The 18263-nt window shown below is 38.1% G+C and overlaps 1 protein-coding gene and 1 long non-coding RNA gene across 7 annotated transcripts in view; one reads left to right on the top strand and one right to left on the bottom strand.

Moving 5' to 3' along the window:
- Positions 1–18263, bottom strand: part of GRM5 (glutamate metabotropic receptor 5) — a 535807-nt gene that overhangs the window by 59694 nt on the left and 457850 nt on the right. The window lies entirely within an intron of this gene.
- Positions 1–18263, top strand: part of LOC132429612 (uncharacterized) — a 265399-nt gene that overhangs the window by 59422 nt on the left and 187714 nt on the right. The window lies entirely within an intron of this gene.

Here is an 18263-nt window from a genome sequence, read left to right as displayed (position 1 = left end):
ACAGTACTTAAGATGAGGGCTTTGGCCATTTTGGTGAGTTACTCATTTTTCCTGAGTCTCTCCCATGTCTACAGGTTGTAAAACTCTTTGATTTCTCTTCTTAATGTCTCATGTCAATTTCATTCTCTTGATGTCAGCCAGAAGCACCTAGAAGGGTAGAGGGAAATTTCTTCCTCCCTGACAATGACAAAGAAGCGTGGGGTTCTTTCAAAACATGTCTGAGGCAGCTCTGTTGTAGAAAGAAACGAAAACATTCTTTCTTCTCTCTCTTATTTCTGCCTTGCCAGTCTTTTGCTTCAAGATCTTAGGTTTCAAACTATCAGTTTATAGTAAGATGCAATACGGGTTTAATAGGATGTGTGAGTTAGCCTAGGGTCCTCAGCACACTTTACAAAATAGTTTCTGTGGGAAAATGTATGCTTAGTTTAAAAACCTGTGCTTTTAACTTTAAAAAATGTGTATGTGGATAGCCCAGACTAAATATGACAGTTATTTTATATGGTGTATAGGATATAAATAAATGCATATCTCATTGCTAATGAATATACCTGTATCTGTATTTTTAGGCACTTGTGTTCACGTGTGTGACTTATTATGTAGGATATCAACTTCTGAGACTTTAGGATACCATAGGGTTTAGGTTCATATTTACAAATTTGTTCTTCATAGAGACTGTTTTACAACAAGAAAATAGAGACTCATCATTCCTATCTTTATTCTTCCATAACAGCTTATTTATAACACTGATATGACAATGAAATTCATTATCTACTGTAGTTAATTCTATAGGGGTCTGTTTCCCCTGCTAGGTCATGAGCTACTACATGTCCATAGTAATTTACTGATACAGGAGAGATGTTATGTGGTACATGAAGCAGGAATCCTTTCAATAGCTAAAGAGAATCACCTGAAAAAATATATAAATATTTAAGGGCTTTCACTTTACTCCTTTTTTTCCCCCTGTTGTTCTGCTAAATCTTAACTGCTTTTATCTAAACGTCATTAGCACCCTAATTACTGAATGGTTTCTCTGGGATAACATTCATCACTGTTTTTATGTCAAATATATTCTTGAACTCTTCATGTGCAACCTGTTAACATCATGTGTGAAACTTAGAAATCTCCATTAGATATATGTGTTGGAAGAAATGTGTATAAGGGATGCCTCTAATGTGTTGTGGTTATTTTCTCAAAGTTGTCAGAATTTATATATTCAAATGAATGTTTTTTTCATTTAACGTGAACCACTGCAAAGGCTTTAATGATGCCGCCATTGCACAAAATACTTTTGAAACTATTCTCTTGGAATAGAAGATATTGGATTCTGATGATAGTGTTATAATCATTGAATGTTATAAATTGGATAAGATCTTAGAGTTTCCAAGAATGGATGTGCATCACAATCACTTGGAGAGTCTACAAAAATACAATTCAGGAGTCTAAACTCAGGAGATTTCGAATCAGTACATTTGGGGTGGGACAAAAGAATTTTGTTTTGAATCAGCAAGCTCAGTGACTATACAACTGGTCCTTGGTTGGCAGCCCAGCCTTAGAGATTATCAGGCTGACTTCTCATCCAGGGATGAGAAGTAGGGATAGGATGCAATCACCCTAACCCTACCTAAGGCTTTCCATGAGCTATGTTGTCTCAAGGCCAGGATTAATAGTGGGGGAAGATAGACTGGAAAGACAGGAGGTCTGGATGGCAGGTAGAGACGGGAGGTGAATGAAATGGTTAGAAGGCTATCACAATAGGACAGGCAAGGGATGTTAGGGCAATAATTAAAAGCCACTGTCCTGAGAACATTCAGCTGGTAAAGACATTTCAGAACTAGGACTGAAAGAAATGATGAGGTAGACAGACAGCAGAGTCAGGAGAGAGGCTTCTGACCAAGCTGATGGCAGTGCTGTTAACCAAGATGCAGGCTGTTGGAAGAAAAGCATCACATTTTATAGGAATGATATCTAGTTCCAGTTTGGACATGTTGTGTTTGAAATGTTTATGACAAGCAGAGCAGATGGGAGCAGAAGCTTAGAAGAGCTATCAGGGTAGAAGTTACAGCTTTAGGAATCATCTGTGTATAGGTGGAAATAAGAGACATGGAAGTAAATGTAATCAATAAGGAAATTCATGGATATATATAGATGAGAGCAGAGTCTGGAAGCCTGGTATGACACCGAACTTAAGGAAGGGCAGAGGAAGAGGATATGTCAGGGAAGATATAAGCTAGATCATCTAGAAGGAAGGAAGGGTGTCAGAAGCCAAAGGAAAGTGGTTAAGTGGTTGGTGCACCGTATCCTCCTCTAACAATGTCACTTCAGTTTTTCTTTCTTTCTTTCTTTCTTTTTAAAAATCCTTACCCAAAGAGCTTTCACAAAGCTTTGAGCTTCAGTTTTCCAGATATCTCTCCTTGTGGCATATCACTCTCTTATATTTCCCCCCTTTACTACTTTTAGTTCTGTTTCCTCTGAACAGGGGGTGGTATCATGAAGAAGTTCTATCAAATCTCAGAATATTGAGATACTGCTAACCTTATTATGATATAAGTTTAGATTCTCATTAATCGCTATGCCTACTTTGCATTGGTTTACAAACATCTGAATACACTGTTATTCTTCCTAAATCTCTTCCTTATTTTCTTCTGTGAATTAGGGCCTTTTCTGCATTAATGGTTTTCTTTTTTATCCCAGTTTCATTCTTAGTGTAATGGTAAGTACTCAGTATTGGAAGTACTCAGTGTACTGGTAAGTTATCACTGGAAGGGTATGTAGAAGTTAACTAAGAATCTGTAGACTATATATTTTATAGTTTTACTATAATCAGTTTAGCGTATGCTTTTTATATTTTAGATGAAAGGATCTTGATCATATTGGTGAAGTTCCCTCCTAACAAGCATATTAGAGTTTCTTAGAAGATGCACGATATTATTACATTCCTTTCTAGAAATGCATGTGAGGCATAAATTATAAAATCACGACCTGTTTTCTGATGACATCTCTTTAGGTGGCTATCCACTTCTCACTTTCCTCCCCTTTCATGCTTGATCCGTATTCTGTGATTCTCCAGTATAATTCATCCTTTCATAGCTTGAGGTGACATATATTGAAAACAACAGTTTTTTTCTTTTCCATTATAGTTTATTACAAGGTATTGAATATAGTTCCCTGTGCTATATGTAGGACTTTCTTGTTTATCTATTTCATACATAGTAGTTTGTATCTGCTAATCCCAAACTCCTAATTTATCCCTCCCCCACCCCCTTCCCCCTTTGGTAGCTATAAGTTGGTCTGCGAGTCTTTCTGTTTTGTAAATAAGTTCATTTGTATCGTTTTTTAGATTCCATATAAGTGATGTCCTATGATATATGTTTTTCTCTGTTTGACTTACTTCACTTAGTATGATAATCTCTAGGTCCATCAGTGTTGCTGCAAATGGCATTATTTTATTCATTTTAATGGCTGAGTAATATTCCATCACACACACACACACACATATGTGTGTATATATATATCACAGCTTCTTTTATCTATTCATCTGTCGATGGACATCTAGGTTACTTCCATGTCTTGGCTATTGTAAATAGTGCTGCTGTGAACACTGGGGTGTATGTACCTTTTTGAATTAGAGTTTTCTCTGGATGTACGCCCAGGAGTGGGACTGCTGCATCATATGGTAGCTCTATGTTTAGTTTTTTAAGGAACCTCCATATTGTTCTCCATAGTGGCTGCACCAGTTTACATTCTCACCAACAGTGTAGGAGGGTTTCCTTTTCTCCACACCCTCTCCAGCAGAAAATACAACAATATTTTTTAAAGGGAAGGAGAGCTGCCAAAACTGTATTATCCACATTATCCTATGATTCCACTACTGTGCTTCCCATACATCTAACGGGAGATGGACGGCTCACTGATTTCCTGGACACCTAAAAATGATATGACTGCTTAGCAATAACTGGTACTCATGCTTACTGTTTGGGTATTAGTCTTGCAGGAGTAATATTCCTGTGGTTAATAGTTCCTAGACTGTTGCATTCTCAAACCCTCTTCCAGGTGTCTGTTCAGGCAGAAGGAAAGAGGAGTCAAAGATCCTGGGACAGGTGCCTGATGTTCTGTAAGTTGACTAGGCAGGAACTCCTTAACAAGCTCCTTATTTCCTGTATAATTTTGGAGGAAAGGAAGTTGCTGCTGAGAATCTTTGAGCATCAGATGTACGTGTTGTCCGCTGCTGGTCAGGCCATTTCAGGTATACGAAACTCATTCGGGGCTGTTGTGGAGCTCTCCTCTCATACGTGAACAATAGATCTGCCCAGAGTACAGGGTGTTGACTGGGGACTAACAACATCACGCCTGCTGGCAGTCTGCTCCATCGATAGACCATTTGTCTGCCTTTCCTCCCTTCTCTACCTGTCTGGATCTGGATCTCTAGGGTGTTGGTTTGAGACAGCAGAGTGATGCAGACTCAGAATTCTTTCTGCCTTGTTCATAGCCCTGCTCATTTAATATTTTCTCTTCACTTAGCCTAAGCTAAAGTTTTTCATTACTTCCATATTTCAGAAGAACTGGAAGTGATGTGTGTGTGTGCGTGTTATATTTAGGTACCTTATTTTTCTTTGTAGCACTTACTATAATTTTAATCTATTTTGTGTGTGTATATGTGCACGTGTTAGAGAGAGAGAGAGAGAGAGAGAGAGAGAGAGGTTGAGAGAGACGTCATATTGTTTAAGTCTGTCCTCCCTACTTCACTAAAAGCACCCTGATGTCAGAGACTTTGCGTCTTTTGCTCATGAATGGAACCATGGTACTGAGCATGGTGCCTCACTCGTATGGTTAGCACAGCAATTTACAAATTAATATATCTACTATATAATCAAAGTATAATCAAATTCTCATTCTGGTGTATGGACCAAATCATTCTCAGCAAACCTTTTTGTGGCCTTTAGGAAGTCCAAGTTGCAGAACTGTTATGTACTGTTATAGATAGAAATCTAAATTCAGTGCATTACACCTGAATTTTAGAGTCAGGGTTCTGAATCAGAGAGGATAAAACTAAGGAAGCACCTCAAAGGCTTCCTTCTGCCTAGGGGTGTGACAAGTCTCACATTAGAAATATTCCTGGTACTAACTTGGCAGTGATCAGTGTTTGTGATTAATCTAATTTTGAGTAATTCATTGGATCTGGGAATTATGAATAGAAGAAAGAGGGAGGCAGTGACCTAAGTCATTCTTTAACAAGTGTCGTTTAGTATAAAGTTCAGATACACCGTTCCCAAAAAGGCTTCAGTAGTTGTGGCACGCGGGCTCAGTTGCTCCGCAGCATGTGGGATCTTCCCGGACCAGGCCTCGAACCCGTGTCCCTTGCATTGGCAGGTGGATTCTTAACCAATGCACCACCAGGGAAGCCTCTGTCCTTTGGTGTCCTTTGGTGGGTGCCCTCTAGGAACCAGTGGGCGGCTCTCACTCCAGTCGGCAGCACTAACTGGAAACCCCCAGAAGAGTTAGCAGCAAGGTCACTGTGAATCCCACCCATGACCTGCCAACAGTGTTGATCCAACTGGAGCTCTCTCCTTTCTGTGGCCCCCACCACTCAGCACTTACCCAAGACTTCTCACCACTTTTCCTGGACCCTTTCTCCCCAGCAGGGCCTCAGAAGGCCTGTCGCCTCCCTGCTCTGTCTCCTAGACCATGGCGACTCTTTTCTCAGTGTGTCTTTTGCTAAAGATGCCCTTTTTGTATAAATAAAAGATAATTTGGAGTTGTTCTCTCTCAAAAAAAAAAAAAAAAAAGGCATTCCCAAAAAGGCATTTTCTAGAGTTGATTGATTTTACCATTACCTTAGCATGAAATAAAACATAACCATGATTCCTCCCTCAAATGAAAATTTAGTCTCTATCCAAAATGTTTGGTAGGTTTTATGGAAGCTGCCTCAATGGGAAGCCACTTTATTCCTGTTTATGCCAGCATTAAAAAAAAGGGCAGAAACTAACATGTATTGAATGCCTACTAAATGTCAGGTGTTATCCTAGATATTTTAGGTAATCTTCACAATAAACAAGTGAGGTAGGTATTATTAACTCTGTTTTACAGAGGAAGGATATGAGGTTTAATCTGATGCATTGGGGCTGAGATTAAAACCCTGTGAACATTTTGATGGATTGATTAACTGACTGACTTATGTTACATCAGGAGAGACAAACTGATCAGTGTTCCTTTCAAAGGGGCCCTGAGGTTACTTAGTAGGAAGCAGAATCGTGAATAATTGGCAATGTCTGCCATGTGCAAGGAGGGGCTAGTGGTGGCATAAGTATTTGATATTTGACGTAGATCCATTCTCCCTCCTGAGAAATCTCATTGGTTCAAATTCTTCAGCGAGGTTCTCATCCTGGCTTATATGTCCTGAGGGTTGCTAGCCAGACACTGATTGGTAAATTTTTACTTTTGTGTCCCTAAAGTTTTCTAGTGTGGAATGAGCACCAAGTACCCACAGCACACGAGAACAAGGATTGATTGTAGGCCATTCCTAACATTGCCACATAGAGGACTCACAGCCACCCATTTATCATCGGACCCAGCCTATTTCACGCCCTTCAAGGTTTATTGCATATTTTTTGTTTTAGATTCCCTTAATAAAATTCCCTCAGAGAGCTGACAACTCAGGGCTATAGTTTTTATTTAGCTTTTATATTTTTTTATTTGTTACATTTTATAGGGGAATTTGAAATTGTATGCAAAGATTAATTTCAGAATTAGGCATAAAGAATGATTTAATAGTTCTGCAGAGTGCTGAGGGGACGGATTATCACAGATGCACGTTTGTAGGGACCAGCTTTGGAAAAATATGACTTCCGGTCATACTGCGGATGAATAAGAGAGGAAAAACACAGCATATGAATTTAAATAATAAAATGTGCTGACTGGAATACTTTGCTCCACTTTTACCTTTCCCCTCTCCCCTCACTATCTAACTCATTCCTCTTTCATTTTCCAGCTCTTCTTTGAGGATGGCTTTTCTGATTCCTGGAGTGACAGGTTCCTCCCATGTGGTCAAGCAGTTCCCTGTGCCGGTGTCTATCACAGCGCTTGCACAATATTTTTTTGCACATAATAGCACAACTCTTATGCTCATAGTGAACTTGCTTGTCTGTTTCATGTAGTAGACAGAGAGCAAATTGAGAGCAGGGGACTGTTTGCCTTTTGCTCTGCTGTGCCAAGCCAGTAGCCAGTACACAACACGCACTTAAACAGGTTGAATGAATGAATGATTATGTTAATGGAGGAGAGAACAGTTGAATCAGGAGACACGCATTTCATTTTCAGCTTGCACACAAATATTTCTGGTGAATACGAGACGCTTTCTCTATTTATTTGTGTCTCCATTTGTTTTTACTTTTTTGGAATTTATTTAGTAACAATGAGCATTCAGAGATATTTTCATTGGATGGGGGTCCTTCCATCTGAGTCTTTTTCCATTTTTATGAGAGAGGGCACATTTTACAACCAGGTAGCTTCTTCAGCCTGCTTTCTGCCCGTGGATGACTGGATTACCAAGGATCTCTTTATATTTGAACTGTCTGTCCTTTGCATGTTTTAGTTGTGTCTCCATCCATTTTTCTATACATAAAATGGAAATACAGAACTCCCTTCCCTATAATGAGGGTTTTAATCTGGAGAAACCCTTGTAGAAGAAATTGCATATGAGAAATTAAAGACCGATTACCTGAAAAAGAGCAGTGAAGCAATTTCTCAGGACTGAGAAAATAAAATGCTTAAAACCATTTTTGTACTTTACTAGAATAAAACATTAAAGTCATCACTTTAAAACCAAGAGAGGATCAAGGAAATTTTACACACATGATTTGAGCTATAATGAGTGTTTTACATTAATTTCCTGGTTTCCTAGACTCTTTTCAGGCTCCCTTTCCTCTGGTTTTAGTCAGTCATTTTTTTTTTTTTTTTTTTTGCAAATAATCTGCATAGTAAAAAGCATTTTCCTCCTGTGGCTGGTCTTCCATCCAAATGTCCTTTCTGATTTTGTGACTCAGATATTTATTGAGTGTCTACTGTGTTCTAGGAGCTTGTTATTCCCAAGTGTCCAAAACAAGCAGAAACCCCCTACCCTTTAGCTTGTGTTCCAACTGGGGAGACTGACAATATATGATCAGCAAAAATAAGTTAATACATTAACAATATAATGGAATAAAAGGTTATCTATGAAGTGGGGAAAGTAAGGGGTAGAAGAGAGGGGAAAGGGGGACAGTTTGTAGTACTAAACACGTTGGTCAAGGTAGACATTTGAGCAAGGACTTGAAGGAGGCAAGGATAACAGCAGTATGTGTATCTGGGGTGGAGCATTCCAGGCAGAGAGAACAGCTGGGCAGTGACCCTAGGAGAACAAGCTTCCAGATATCTTAACAGAAGAACAAAAGGACCAATGTGTTGGGGGATAGAGGGAGATGTAATAAAGAGGAAAACAGTCCAGATACATAACAAAGGTCTAGGTCATATAGAACATAAATTTGACTTTGAATGAGAGCAAACTATTGTAGGTTCTTAGACAATGGAATAACATGATCTGGCTTACTTTTTAAAAAGGTATCTCTGCCCGGGCTATTGAGAAGTGGCTGTAGGTAGAGGCAGGGGGAGAATCAGGAAGATAAATTAGGAGGTTATTTCACTAGTAAAGATGATTAACAGTTATTACCAGGACCAGGATCTTACAGTGGAGGTAATGGGAAGTGGTAGACTTCTGTATTTGAAGGAAGAGTCAGTGGAATTTCCTGACCAATTGACCAAAGGATATGAGAAAACGCAAAAGATGATTCCAAAGTTGTTGGCCTGAGCTACTGAAAGAATGGGTTTGCCATCAGGTGAAATACAGAATGCTAAGGATAGAGCAGCCTTGGGGATCAGGAAGGTAAAGACCTGGATTTCAGTTTTGGAAATGTAGAATTTGATATATCTATCGCACATTAAAATAAATATGTCAAGTAGGCGGTTGAATATTCAAGTCTGGAGATCGGATGAGAAGTCTGGGCTACATATTTAAATTCAGAAATCTTCAGTGTATAACTGAGAACAAGAGACTGGGTAGGATCACCGGTGAAACAAATGTAGATAGAAAAGAGGATGAAGACTGAGCCCTGGGACACTCCAAAACTCTATTCTTACTTTTATTTCAAACACAGAGTTAGATATAAATGTAAAAACACTAAAGGCAATAGATGCTAGATTCATCCGAGAAGGTTAATTTTTTTTCTTGTCATTGAGGAAAACAGGAAAAGTGGATAATGATGCCATTATTATCCACTGAAACCAGAAAAACTTTTGATCAGGGAGAGTGATTAAAAAAAAGATGGCAGGAAAAGAAAAAGAATTCAATTTCAAGCATAAGAGGAATAAAACATCGGTCTTAGTAATAGATTTCAGTTTAGAATGGAAGACAAAAACAGGTGACTGTATTAAACTGTGTTTACTTTAGTGTTCACATAATATGTTCTTAATGTACTTCGGCAAACTGGAAACAACCAACATTAACAGAAAATAACAAATGTGGTTAGTTTATGCTTCCAGTTGTTAATGTACAAGCAGTGATTAATGTACTTCTTGTCATGCATGCATTGATAACAAAATAGCAAAATATATTAATCTAAAGAAAAACAGTAAAGAGTGGGCACTGTAGTTGAATTTATCAGCACTCTAGAACCTAAAAGAAATAAATGGGAAACAAGAAGACAAAAAAAAAAAAGAAACATGCCAGATGCCTTTTAGTATTGTTGTGGCTCATGACTATCTTTCTGGAGTTTCCAAATAACGTTAACCTTGTGTAACCCATTCATTTGGAATCAGAAAGCTAAGAAGGTAAAGTAAGTGACATTAAAAGAGATAGTTATAATAGTAAGCTAGTTCAACAAATGCAAATTCATTGCCTGTTCTGTGCCATTTACTGGGCTAGACAATCATTGACTTAGAGGATCTTACTTTCAAATGGGGAAGACTTTCAGTAGAGGTTGGAACTTTCTCCAAATTTTCTCATTTATCTTTAAATCAATCAATCTCTATATTCATTTCTCATCACTATATCTTTTAAACTTAATTAACAGTAGAGTGATAATCGTTAATATAACTGAACTGTTAACAGGTACCAAACTATTTGTGTGCTATTTAATCTCTCCAATACTTCTGTGAACTAGTTACTACTGTTACCTCCATTTTTATGTAAGAGGAGCTCAGAGAAGGAAATTTATTTTTGCTTCAAGTCACACAGTGAGTCATTGGTGGAGTGTGGATTTCAACATGGATGTGTCTAATTCCAACCCTTTTGAGATTTAAACCTCTATGTTACTGGAAGATAATAAAGAAGAATTGTTCCGGACATGTCTCACACGCAGCCAAAAATTTCAGCTGTAGTTTTTAATACAACGTTTGTTATAAATTTCACCTTCCTTAGATAGTATTGGTGAGTCTATGTAACGAATGTAAGGAAAATCTAGAAAGTGCTTAGGGACCTGGGGGGGATTCTATTGTTAAGCAAAGTAGTCACTTCCTTTTACAGCAGCTGGTCACTGTTATGATGCTTGGTCTTTAGAAAAGCATGGTTTCCATAAATAGGCTTTGATAGGAAAAGTGAATGTGAAATAGTGATTCACTTGCCTCAAAATAGCTTGGTTATGTTGGAAAAAATATTTTTGAATACACATTCCTTAGATATATTCGTTAGGGTTTTTCTTTCTCCTTGAAAATTCTTCTCCCTTTTACCTGGTTAACTTCTCATTTTCACATGCATTATTTCCATCTCCTCCCAGAAGGTACCACTGAACTTCCAAGACCTGGTTAATTTTCTCTCCTCAGTGTAATTAGTTTTTACTCTCAGGCTAGCACTTTATTTTCTTCCACCTTCGTTCCTTTCTTGGTCTGTTCATTCATTCATTCTTTCCCTTATTCCTCCTCTCTCTCTTATTATTTATTGGACAAACATTAAATCAGTTTCTCCTATATGCCTGGCATACTTAATTTATTGAAATTGCTCTTTATTTGTGTGTGTGTCTGCCAGCCTCTGGGATACTCGAGGGTAGGAATTGTGGCTCCATGATCACTATGTGTCCAGTGCCCAGTGCTTTGTTTGAACCAAGTTGGAGCTATTTGCTAATGAGTACTTCTATCTCTCATGCCACCGATGCACAATTCAGTTATCGTATGTATCATATGTTATACTCTTAATGCAATTATGTAAGTCAGTCTTCTTCTACTGTGGACATTTGATGGCCTGGAAATGGAAGGTCAGACACCTTCCATTTGTATCTTTATCAACAGAACCTAGCACAGTGTTGAAAACAGTGTAGAAACTTGATTAAAAAATGACTTCTGCTGAATGAATGATAGGATAACCAGCTTGTAGAGCATGTGTTCCTATTAAGATTATTATGTAACCTAGATAAGCCAAGAAATTAGAGGTTGCCATTATGAAAACCTGTTCCTTTCAAAATATTAACAGGAACTATTTATTAAAATTATAATAATAAAAACCACATATTTCTCATCTAAATTCATAACAGATTTCCCCTAAAGAATCAGAAACACATAATAAACGGAAAGGGTTTTTTTACCCTTTCCTCATCCAAATTGAATTGTAGTAATCAAATGGGCAGCACTTTTTACACACATTTGAAATGAAAAATATCATAGCAACCTGGAGATAATTAACATGTGACCAGCTTGAAAGCTGAATTTTTTCTCTTTCTGTAATTTCCTGGAAATGTGGGGCTCCAAAAAGTGATTATGAAGAAAGGCATGTGGTGTAGCAGCAAATGGGGGAATCACAGTGCCTGGGCTTGATTTTCCACTAGTTTTGTGACCTTGAGCAACTTATAGAATCCTCCTGGGTCTTAATTAATTCAGCTGTAAAACAGTAAAGTCTACCTCATAGGATTCAAAAGGATAATGCATAAGATAGTTAAAAATACTGGTGACGACACAACACAGGGAGATCAGCTCGGTGCTTTGTGACCACCTAGAGGGGTGGGGTAGGGAGGGTGGGATGGAGATGCAAGAGGGAGGGGATGGGAGATATATGTATATGTATAGCTGATTCACTTTGTTATACAGCAGAAACTAACACACCATTGTAAACAATTATACTCCAGTAAAGATGTTAAAAAAATATTGGTGATGAAAAGCACTTCTCCCCACGTTTTTATTTACTTATTTATTAAAAGGTAAAAAAAAATGTCCCAAGAAAAGCAGGACAAACTGAGGAACACAAATGAAGGAAGTATTTATAGGAAGAGAGTAACTCAAATGCTGGAGTTGTAAAACTTGTCAGTGGTTCTGCCTCCTTGGAGCTCATCCTCCACTCCCTCCCAGCTTCCCACCAACTCCCTTTTGTTTGACTCTGTTCTGTTTTTGACCCTGAAGTGAAGATACAAAGGTTCCAACCTCCAAAGCAATTAGGTAACTTAGGGAACGAAAGGAACTTCCTAGAGAATGTTCCTATTGACGTTAAAAGGTTGATAGGCACTGCCCTCCTTCCAGTTTACAGCTTTGCACTTAAAATAAATAAGATACATTTCTTTGCGTGTGAGAAGCAGGAAATCATTCTAACTTTCTGTCATAAAGCTTCCCACTGAGTTACTTTTTGAAAGCCGTGTTGTTTTTGCTTTTTTCCTTTTACTTGGGTTTGTTGGAAGGTTGCCAGAGTTGGCAAACCCACCTGAAAGGGTTTCCATGGCTGTAGCTTTGGACTGGGCAGCTAAAGATCTGCTACTTATATACCATCCCAAATTCTTTGAGAGAAAACAAATTAAAGATTCTTTCTAGGACACTTTCTGCACGCATCTGGTGGGCAGCAAGATCTGCTTGGCAGAAGCTTGTAGGGAATGCTCTGAGTGCCTAGCCAAATTGTCGCCTTCCACTATTTTTTCCTCCTTCCTCTTTCAAACCAGACCCCATTGCAGTTATCTTCTTCTCTCAGCGAAACAGTGACCTCCTCCTGTTAATTTAAATTTCTGATCTCTTCATTGCCCTTTATTCCCACTACATCATCACAGTCCAAACCACCAACAGATTCACATTGTGACTTGCAAAATTTCCTTACTGTGGTTTTCTCTCTTCCTTCTTTTAAAGTCCCCAATTTAGTCTTTATTTAAAAATTTTATCTTCTAGTATTCAGTATTTAAATAGCTCAAATCATATGAAGTATTTTAAATTACAAAAATTTTAAATATGCAGGGAAGTGCAGAACAAACGTAAAAATCCAGATTTAACAAATGTTGATATTTTGTCATATTTGTTTCAAATTGCATATACACACAGCTTACAGATATAACTGAAACCTCTCTTGTAAATCCTACCCGACTCCCTCCCATCTCTCTCCAGATGAAACCATCATTCTGAAATCAGTATCCTTTCTACTCATGTTTTTAAACAATATTTACACTTTGCATTTTGACTGTGTGCATAATATTTATAAAGCAGTCCATCATGATTGCATTTCCTTTCTTATTTCAATTGTTGGATATTCCTGGAGTTAATAATTGCCCTGTTTAAAACTGTTCTCGGGAATGTAAACATCATAAGGGCAGAGAATTTTATGATTTGGTCAGAGAAATATTTTCAGCACTTAGAACATTGTCGGGAACAGAGGAAGTGCTAGTTATATATTTGTTGAGTGAATGACTAGATAGATAGCTGAATGAATAAATAATGTCTTTTAATTTCCCTTAGAATAAACTTTAAAATAGTTACCATGGCTTACGAAGGCCTGCAAGAGTTGGCCTTTGCTTGGCTTGCCTCCCTCCCCCATGCCCCCGTGCTCCCAGTTCCTCCTCAGTTTCTGTATTCTGTGTCCAAAACACTCTTCTCTTTCATTTGAATCTGGCCTACTTCCAACTTTACTTTAATTCTTGCATGTACACAGTTCCTTGAAGAGGCAACTTGAAACCTCATCTAAGTAGCTTCCACTGATACACGCTCCTACACCATTCTGGTCTTCTCTGTTAACGCTCAGCATCTTATTATTACTTGTCAATATTTAGGATGATAATCACTTTGAGGGCAGGGGTCCTGTTTATCCTATTCACTGCTAACATGGATACCTGAAGATTGTTAGGGAAAGAATAACTACTTGTTGTACTTAATGAAAATAATTTGAATTAGGAATATTGTTAGGTTCTGCCCTCATCCTCCATTTAAAATCTTTCTTTATTTTCTTCCTGGTTTTCATGCCTGGTTTTCTTTCTTTCTCTTCTTAATTCCTGGTTCCTGCCAATTTATGATGGCTATTAAAAATATGGCTAGCTTAAAATTTATTTTAATGGATATATTGATGAAAATACATACTCTTAATGTAACTCAATATTATACGCACATATGTGTGTGTGTATGTGTGTGTGCAAAAAAGTAACTCGCAATCTCACCACTCATAAACATTTTTTCTTAAGGTAATGTTCATTTCAGACATCTTCCTATGAATATATGAGTAAATGGCTAAATATAATATAGATATTAATGTCAGTTGATTGCCACTCCTAGTTGTTTTTCTAAACAATTATTCAATTCTAAGATTTCTAACTGTGCTAACAATCTTATAGAGCTGTGCTGGGATTAAGTGAATTAACATTTGTAAGATGCTTCAACGAGTTCCTGGCACACAGGAAACATGTATGTGTTAGTTGCCATTATCACAATGGGGGCACTGACCCAAAGTGACCCGAGCTGTCACGTTATAGGCTGAAGTGGGGTAACTGTAAGCCAGTTGGGTAGAAGAAAGACTTACAGTATCCTCTGAAGCCAGCCCCAAGCATCTCTGTGGCAGGCTTTGGAATAGCTGAAGCCATCAGAGCAGTCTTCTGGCTTAGCTAGCAGTGCCAAGTGCCAAGTTACTTTGAATCAGAGTCAATGAGATGGGCAGCAAACAGCTATAGGCTCTTTGGAAAAGTGCTGGAGATCTTAATGAAAGGTTAAATCTCACATACTATCAATGTGGAGACCTTTTCAGGTTTGGTACTTATTCTCCCTTCTCCCCTCCCACTTTCTTTCCCCTCCCACATATACACACACACTCACATGTATGCATGTAGCCAGAGGAAAATCATTTCATTCTTCTGTTTGAAAATCTTCACTGGCCTCACACTTGTCTATGGGATAAAGTCCAGACTCCTTAGTTCAAGGCTGTCTTCAGAGCATGGCCCTAATACTTACTTCCATCTTCATTTGTAACACTCCCCATCATTTACTGCAGATCGACACTCATTTGCTGAGCGCCTACTCTGTGTCAGGCATTGTGTTAGATGCTAGGAATGCAAAGGTGATTGAGATATGGTTATGTCCTTGAGAAACTAAGGATTCAGTAGGGAATGCAGACAAGGATATAGGCCATTAAAATCCAGTTTGAAAATGATGTAACGAGGGAAGCAGAATTTGCTTAAGAAATACAGAATAGAGGACTTACTAGTCTAAGTACCACAAAGAAGGTATCATAGAGAAGGTGACATCTGGGCTGAGGAAGGAAGGTGAGCAGGAGTGGAGTAAGGTGAAGGTGAACAAAGTGGAGTAAGTGCATTCCAGGCAAGGAAGGTAACACCTGTACGGACATAGAGGAGTCGAATAGCATTGTGTGTGGATGAGAATTATATGCAGCCCTTGATACTAGAGTGTCAAGGTGATTGAAATTAGAAAGATCATAGGAGGGTGAGGGAGAGAGGGAATTTTGTATGCCATGTTGAAAAACTTGGACATATCCCATAGAGATATGAAAACACTGGTCAGTGTTGAGCAGTGAAATGAAAGGGACACATCTGTCTTTTGTAGCAAGATGAAAAACAAACTTGGAGGCATGTGGCATAAATTTGGGAGTAGGGAAATAAACTGGGAAATTACTGCAATAGTCAAATGTGAGATGATAACTTAGTCAAGGGAAGAGTTGTACCAATAGATGGAGAGGAAGGAGGGAGAAGAATATTTAGCAATGCAAATAGGCAGACTTGCTAAGTGACTGGATACGGGTTGCCAAGAAGAGAGAAGAGTTCGGATGACTCACTTCTTTTTGTTTGGAGAAATTAGGAGGATGATGGTGCCATTCGTAGCCCCAGCGCTGCACACTTTTCCCAGTAGGATCTTCTTACCTTTTTTTAAAATGAGCTTAAAGATTATGCCTCAAGACTAAACCTTATCTAATTTCTCCAGGGTTAGGTGTGCCCTTCTCCATTTTTCCGTAATACTTTGCTCATTTCTCACCTACAGCACTTGGTCTACTGCATGGTTACTTATTTATATGCTTTTCTCCCACTAGATTATAAGTTTCTTGGAAACTCAGACTAAATTTTACATTTCCAGTTTCTATTACATTTCTGGCACAAACTAAGGCCTTAATTTGTTAAATTAATTAATTCGTACTTGAAAATCTCAGACATCTCAAGCTGATCTTGTCTAAAACCAAACTATTGATCCTTATCAAAGAGTGCAAATTTTCCTCAAGGCAGAACATTTGGTAGCCTTACGTAATATCTGTTGCAACCAATTCATCTGTATATCCTGTTGGTTCTACTCCACAGTATACCTGAAATCTTCCAATGCACTGTTTAGCCCAAGATACCAAGAGCTCTTGGTGCCTGCAATGGCAACCTGCAGTGACCATCCTGCCTATCTCCCTGGTTCCACTTTCCATCCCTATCCAAATTATTCTCCCTCACAGCAACCAGAGTAATGTTTTAAAATTATACATCCAATCATGTATTCTTCTTCTACTACAGTCCCTGCAAAGGTTTCTCATTGTACTTGGTATTAAACACTCAAATCCTGAACCTGTTCTACAAGGCTATACAGTATATGATCTAGCCCCTGCTACCTTTCTGATCTCTTCTGACATTGCTTTTCCATTGGCTTATCCATAAACAGACTTTCACATGTGCTTTTGCCTCAGTAAGAAATGCCCTTCTCATCATGTTTTGATAGCTATTTCTGTATTTATCATTTAGGTCTCAGCTAATCTTCACTTCTTCAGAGATCTTTTATGACCACAAATTTAAATTATGTCTCCCCTAATATTTTCTTTTTTTTTTTACTCTTGTTCTTTTACTTCATACTACTTAACACAATTTGTCCATGCCTGTCTGTATGTGTCTGAGTGTGTGTGTGTGTGTGTGTGTGTGAGAGAGAGAGAGAGAGAGAAAGAAATGTCTCTCTCCCAACAAGATGGTAAGTGATATAAGAACCATGTCTATTTTTAACCCCAATTTCTCCAGCACCTATTATTATAGTGCAAATAGTAATAATAAAATACTTTTCTGTTGAATGAATGAAAAAGCAGACCATGTTCATTGTGATAGTCTTACAAAACATAGGACAAAAAATTACATCTGCATGTTCACGTTCAAGGTGCTTAGCCACGTGGATAGTTGAATCTGTGAAATAGTTTTTCAGTTTAATGATAATCCATATTGAAATCAGAAATTAGAAAAAAGTAAACAAATAGTATAAAGGAAAAGATCACCAAAACTGCTCTTCATTTCCCTCACAAGAGAACCAATCATATTTTTTTCTGTCTTACATTTTTACTGTATGTGTGTGTGTGTGCATGCGTGTGTGCGTGTGTGTGCTTTAGTTTATCTGTAAACTAAATTTATTAAAGACTTTGTGTTCAGCACTGACTTGGCTCTGGGGATAGCAGGATGTATGAGTATCAGAAAGCTTATCATCTGACGGTGAAAACAGGACACAAATGCTATCACAAGGTACTTGGGTGTTTTATTAAATCAGAATTTTTAAATTTTTTTTTTAAGAAAAGGAATATCTTCTGCATAAATACCAATCACTGAAAACAAGTCTTAATGTGAGCTGGCCTCAAAAGGCCCAGAATCACAGGATTTTTAGAACCAGGTTTTTGGAATAAGCTAATACAACTACCATGGATAATCTCTTGTCCTATGAGGGGTCGATTCTAACACTGACGATGTTATAATTCTCTAACCTCTAGGAGTTTGTGCTTAATCCACCTCAACTGTAAAACCACTAGGTGACCTGACATACCACGTGGTGGGCCCTCTGCCTGGAATGTCTTTTTCTCTTATTTCCCTGGAAAACTTAGTTTCACAGGTCCCCTCCTCATACTCCATGTCCACACACCTGTGTCATTTATTGTAATCACATTTTGACTGTTTACCTCCCTCATTAACTTCTTGACGATAGAGGGCATATCTTCATTTTTACATCTTTATATCGGTGGTAGGCAAATAGGCATCTAATAAGCATTTGCTAAATGTTTATTGAAGGAA

Source organism: Delphinus delphis, chromosome 8 (assembly GCF_949987515.2).
Source record: "Delphinus delphis chromosome 8, mDelDel1.2, whole genome shotgun sequence".
NCBI lineage: Eukaryota > Metazoa > Chordata > Mammalia > Artiodactyla > Delphinidae > Delphinus > Delphinus delphis.
This window is presented reverse-complemented; position numbering and strand designations above follow the sequence as displayed.